Here is a 5,907-nt window from a genome sequence, read left to right as displayed (position 1 = left end):
TCTCCACGTGTAAGCTCAGCATCTCATCCACAGCAACGCCCCCAGCTGCCTGCTGATTGCTCCATCCCCACCTCAGCCTTTGTGGCTCAGCATCCATCATAGTACAAACACTATGCCTTTGGAGGGGAGTGCCTTCGAGTCCACAGCTAAAGTCTATAAAAATCTAGCAATTCTATCAAGAAAAAGCAAAATTAAAATGCCAAAAATCAGGCAAAAAGAAAAGAAAAAAAAAAAGCACAGGATACTCCCAACAGGTGCCAAAAGAGCAATGATTTAGGTACAGTGTTTTGGGGAGAACTGACCTGGAGCCTGCTGGAGTTGCTCAGAGTCTAGAGGGAAAGATAAACAAGAAAACCAACAATGTAGATGTGGAGATCAAATAAGATGAGAGGCTGTAATGGAGGGTAGAATGAGGGATTCTGGGAGAACAGAGGAGGGCCACCTGATGCTGCCCTGAAGAGGTGGAGAAGGCTTCATTCCAGAGCAAATCCTGAGCTGCGTTTGGAAAAACAAGCTGGAGGTAGTCAAAAATAGAAGGGGGAGGCTGGGCGCGGTGACTGACACCTGTAATCCCAGCACTTTGGGAGGCTGATGCGGGCAGATCACAGGGTCAGGAGTTTGCAACCAGCCTGGCCAACATGGTGAAACCCCATCTCTACTAAAAATACAAAAATTAGCCGGGCATGGTGGTGTACACCTGTAATCCCAGCTACTCGGGAGGCTGAGGCAGAAGAATCGCTTGAACCCAGGAGGTGGAGGTTGCAGTGAGCTGAGATCGCGCCATTGCACTCCAGCCTGAGCGACAAAGCAAGACTCTTGTCTCAAAAAAAAAAAAAAAGAAAGAAAAAAAATAGAAGGGGGAGGAGGCAGTATCCCAGGCAGAGGAAAGACTGCCACCAAGTAGGAACTCAAATAATTCCGTAGCACCTAGGGTCCGGGATCCTGTAGAGGAGAAGTAGAACAGGTGGCCAAAGGTCAGATCACTGACAGCTTTATAAACCGTGACATGGAGCTCAGATTACAATCTGCAGGTGAATTGATTCAAGGACTCAATTCTAGGAAACAATTTAACTTACATCTTAAAAATGAAATCCGAATACCAACTTGTTAATTCACGGTAGGAAAAAAGTCACTAAAGAGCAAATCGAGGCTAGAGTTCTCTGAAAGCAAATGCTCTGTCTTCAGGTTGGCTACAGAGAATGCCAGGATCTGATGAGGAAGGGGCTGGTAAAGCTCAGGCAGCTGACTAAAGCAGCGTCATTCATGACACTATGGGGATCCACATACCTCCTGCCCTAGGAGGGGTACCGTCCGCAGCACTGAGTGGTGGCTCTAGCAGGAGAGGAGAATGGAGAGGGGATACACAGGCCTGACACCAGGAGGACCTGTGAGATGGCCAGTGCTCCACTGTGTCATGACGAGGGCCTGAACTAGAAAGTAGAAGTAGAACGGAGAAGGCAGATTTAGGAGATTTTTATTTTCTTCTTATTATTATTATTAGAGTTATAATCCAATCTTTATTTAAAAATCTAATCTGCCAGTTTCGCGTTTTCCACCAACTCGGGGAGCTGAAACTTTCACAGGCTTCACAATCTTTTGCTTAGGTGCTGCCTTTGTAGGTGCCTTAGCAGCAGCCATTGCAGTCTTTTTAGATGCTTGCTTAGCCATTTTTTGCTTCCTTAGCAGCCCTGATAGCGTGTTCTCTTTGAGCCTTTCTAACTTCAGGTTTCTGATTCCTCTTGGTCATTACAGCAGCAAGAGATACACCGTAATGGTCTTCTGGAATTTGACTGCTCGGCGGGTTCTTTTCTTTTGAATTTATTCCGACTGTCCCTTTTTGTGCTTCCTTCTGTAGAGGACAGTCCAGTTTATCTGCCAAGGATTCCTCTTGGAAAGGAACGCCAACTCACATTTTGAATTAAGAAACTGGAAAACCCTCCCGTCAGTCCTGGCATAGCGCCTCCTGTGTCCAGGGTGGATCTTGTACCCACTGAAACTGCACAGGTCAACCTTCATGGCAGCAGCTCCACGGGAAGAGAAATGATGGCAAAAAGAACTATTATTATTATTTTTTGAGATGGTGTTTAGTTTTGCTCTTGTCACCCAGGCTGGAGTACTGAGGTGTGATCTTGGCTCACTGCAACCTCCACCGCCAGGTTCAAGAAATTCTCGCTACCTCAGCCTCTGGAGTAGCTGGGATTACAGGCACCCACCACCAGGCCAGGCTAATTTTTGTTTTTGTTGTTGGTTTTTGTTTGTTTGTTTGTTTATGAGATGGAGTCTCACTCTCTTGCCAGGCTGGAGTGCAGTGGCGTGATCTCGGCTCACTGCAAACTCCACCTCCCAGGTTCAAGCGATTCTTCTGCCTCAGCCTCCAGAGTAGCTGAGACTACAGGTGTGCACCATCACACCCAGCTAATTTTTGCATTTTTTTTAGTAGGGATGGAGTTTCACCATGTTGGCCAGGATGGTCTCGATCTCTTGACCTCATGCTCCACCCGCCTCAGCCTCCCAAAGTGCTGGGATTACAGGCGTGAGCCACCGCGCCTGACCTAATTTTTGTATTTTTAGTAGAGATGGGGTTTCACCATGTTGGCCAGGCTGGTCTCGAACTCCTAACCTCAGGTGATCCACCCACCTCAGCCTCCCAAAGTGTTGGGATTACAGGCATGGGCTACCATGCCCTGCCTGATTTAGGAGATTTTTAGGAGGCAGAATCAGGTGATTTGAGGGATCAACTGCGTGTGGGAAGTGAGGGGGAAGTAGGGGTTTGAGACGACTGGTTACTGTCGGCCAGAAAAGGGGAATAAAGGAGTGCAGGCACATTCGTGTGGGGAGACGATGAGATTCATGACCTGGCTCCTGCCAACTTGTAGGATTATCTTTTGCCACTACTGAGCATAGATCCTTTATGCCTGTCAGACTGAACACCTTGCAGTTCCCAAAAGTGTCACCCTCTCGGGCCCCAGTCTGTTTATATACATCATTCCAGACAACACAACACCCTTCTCCCTGCCCTGCTGACTCCTGTTTACCAGCTCGCCGAGCCTGTCTGGCCAGCCTTCTCTGGTCCTTCCCCTGCTCTCCTGACTATCCCACTGTTATAGGCTGAACTGTGTCCCCCAAAAAGATATGTTGAGGTCCTAACCCCCAGTACCTGGGAATGTGACCTTATTTGGAAATAGGGTCTTTGCATATTGAATTAAGATGAGCTCATTAGGGTAGACCCTAATACAATACGACTAATATCCTCGTAAGAAAAGGAAAATACCATGTGAAGACAGAAACACGTGGGGAGGACACAGGACGACAGCAGAGACTGGAGTGATGCAGCCAAAAATGGGGAACGCGGAGGATCACCGGCCAGCACTGGAAGCTAGGAGAAGGCAGGAAAAGATTCTGCCTGGAGTCTCGGTGGGAGGATGGCCCTGCTGTCACCTTGATTTCCGATGTCTAGCCTCCAGAACTGTAGGAGAATACATTTCTATTGTTTTAAGCCACAGGAAACTAGTACATCATCATTTCCATGTGTCCATGTTTCCATGTTTCTAAACACTGTATGTCCACTTAGGCATTTACCACCTAGACTGGTCATTCTTTGTTTTACATTTATTTATTAAACTATGAGTTTACAGCTGGGCGCGGTGGCTCACGCCTGTAATCCCAGCACTTTGGGAGGCCAAGACGGGCAGATCACCTGAGGTCAGGAGTTCGAGACCAGCCTGGCCAACATGGTGAAACCCCGTCTCTACTAAAAATACAAAAATGAGCTGGGCATGGTGGCATGTGCCTGTGATCCCAGCTACTCAGGAAGCTGAGGCAGGAGACTCACTGGAACCCGGGAGACAGAGGTTGTGGTGAGCCGAGATTGCACCATTGCACTCCAGCCTGGGCGACAGAGCAAGACTCCATCTCAAAAAAAAAAAAAAAAAAGACTAGCTTACCTTTAAGGACAAGAATCATGTTTTATACATCTCTGGACATACAGCAAGTTGTTTGGCACAGTGAATGCTTAAGAAATATTTCTTAAATGAGAAAAAAAATGGACCAAAGTTCCTGATGCCATTTAGAGATCAGCAAGAGCTTACTAGATGGCAGCCACTGGAAGGAGCACACAGGGGAATGTCATTGACATGAGCCTCAAGAAATTTTTACCCTGGGCCATGGGTCAGGGTGGAGGGGATGATGATAACAGCAGCAGCCATCTTGGGAGTCAAGCAGAAACCTAACTCCTGCCCAGCCCTGGGCTCCATGGCACAGAACTGCCTGCCACTATTTGTGAGTTGCCTGGGACAGAAAACCCAGCCTTCTGTTAAGGCGAGGAGTGCAGGCAACATTCTGGGAAGGCATCTGGGGTCTCAGACAGGCTGATGTGACAGGCAGGTGTGTACCAACACACAGCAGTTCTACTCTGTGCACGGCCACTCTTTTGAGCCTCCAGAATGTTCCCCCATCTCGTGACCACCCCTGGGGCTTCCCAGTGAGCCCAAAAACTAAAGGGGTAACACCTGGTAGCAGAGGCTTCTCTGAATTACACGGAGCCATGCCTGCGTGATAGCCATTTTCCTTTCTGCTTGGTTGGGGCCTGCCCACACCGTTTTGGTTCTCAAATATCCTGAGTATCACCCCGCACATAAGCAGTTTGTGAGGAACAGAGGCTGGCACGCGCAGCAGGCAGGGCTGCCGAGGAGAAGCTACACAGAGAGGCTGGAAGATGACAGTGGGGAAAGAGGCTGCACGTTCAGGGGCCCGAGGGTGACAGGGATGGGAGGCCTGGTGAGCAGACTGGCCTTGGGTGTGAAAGGACTTGTCCGCCATGCCATTTGACTCCCTGAGAAGTGGCTGGGCTTGCTTGGTTGGCCCTAAAGCAGCTGTCCCAGGAGGGAAGGCTTGGCCTAGTCCCAGAGCTGAAAAGATTGAAAGAAGAGTTCAGTACTTGTGAGGGGGAGGAAAAGACACTGTGCTTGGTTCTGCTTAGAGCTACTATAGCATTGACTTAATTGTATTTTATTTCTAATCCTTCAAGAAGCATACTGTCACATTTAATAAGCCTGCAGACTTGATTCACCAGAAGATTTTGTTCCTGCCCACTCTGTATAAATTTTCTTAATTTCTATTTTTTTTTTTTTAGACTGAGTCTCACTCTATTGCCAAGGCTGGAGGGCAGTGGCATAATCTTGGCTCACTGCAACCTCTGCCTCCTGGGTTCAAGCGATTCTCCAGCCTCAGCCTCCCAAGTAGCTGGGATTACAGGGGCGCACCACTACGCCTGGCTAATTTTTCTATTTTTAGTAGAGACGGGGTTTCACCATGTTAGCCAGGCTGGTCTCAAACTCCTGACTTCAGGTGATCCACCCACCTTGGCCTCCCAAAGTGTTGGGATTACAGGTGTGAGCAACCACATCCGGCAATTTTCTTAATTTCTCTGTCCCTCTATGGAGGGAGAGGAAACATGAAACAAAAGCAGTTAATGCTTTTATGCGTTCTCTTTGACCCTGCAGTCTTAATTTTTTCCGACTTGGCGGCATCTAGCAAGATCAAAGTGAGTTTCAGCTGTGTTCAGCCACAGAGCTCCACAGTCTTGCACTGCAGCCGTTGCTAGCACAGAGCCAAATGGGCTCTGTCTGGACTCTCTTCTGAAATGTAGCAAACACAATTGCCTTTGACAAGCACAGCTGAGCAGCATATTTAAGAATATCAGAATATTAGGGGTGGGAAAGACCTTCATAAAATTAAGATAAAATTTGTGTTGACTAGGGTCCAGTCTTGGACAGGGTTAAGCTTCCAAGTAGGTAAACCATGAATGACAGGCAGTTAAAAAGAACATTCTAGTTGGTACCTACAAGGTAACAGTATAGGTGCCACCATAAGAAAAACGAAAATTTTAAAATCTAGAGATAAAGCTAG

The 5,907-nt window shown here is 47.8% G+C and overlaps 1 pseudogene; it reads right to left on the bottom strand.

The window, feature by feature from the left end:
- Positions 1-1,503: 1,503 nt before the first annotated feature.
- Positions 1,504-2,016, bottom strand: LOC100459617 (large ribosomal subunit protein eL24-like; annotated as a pseudogene).
- Between the last annotated feature and the right edge of the window lie 3,891 nt (positions 2,017-5,907).

This window comes from Pongo abelii, chromosome 2 (assembly GCF_028885655.2).
Source record: "Pongo abelii isolate AG06213 chromosome 2, NHGRI_mPonAbe1-v2.0_pri, whole genome shotgun sequence".
Taxonomy (NCBI): Eukaryota; Metazoa; Chordata; class Mammalia; order Primates; family Hominidae; genus Pongo; species Pongo abelii.
The sequence above is the reverse complement of the archived record's forward strand: the minus strand, read 5'-3'. Positions and strand labels throughout refer to the sequence as shown.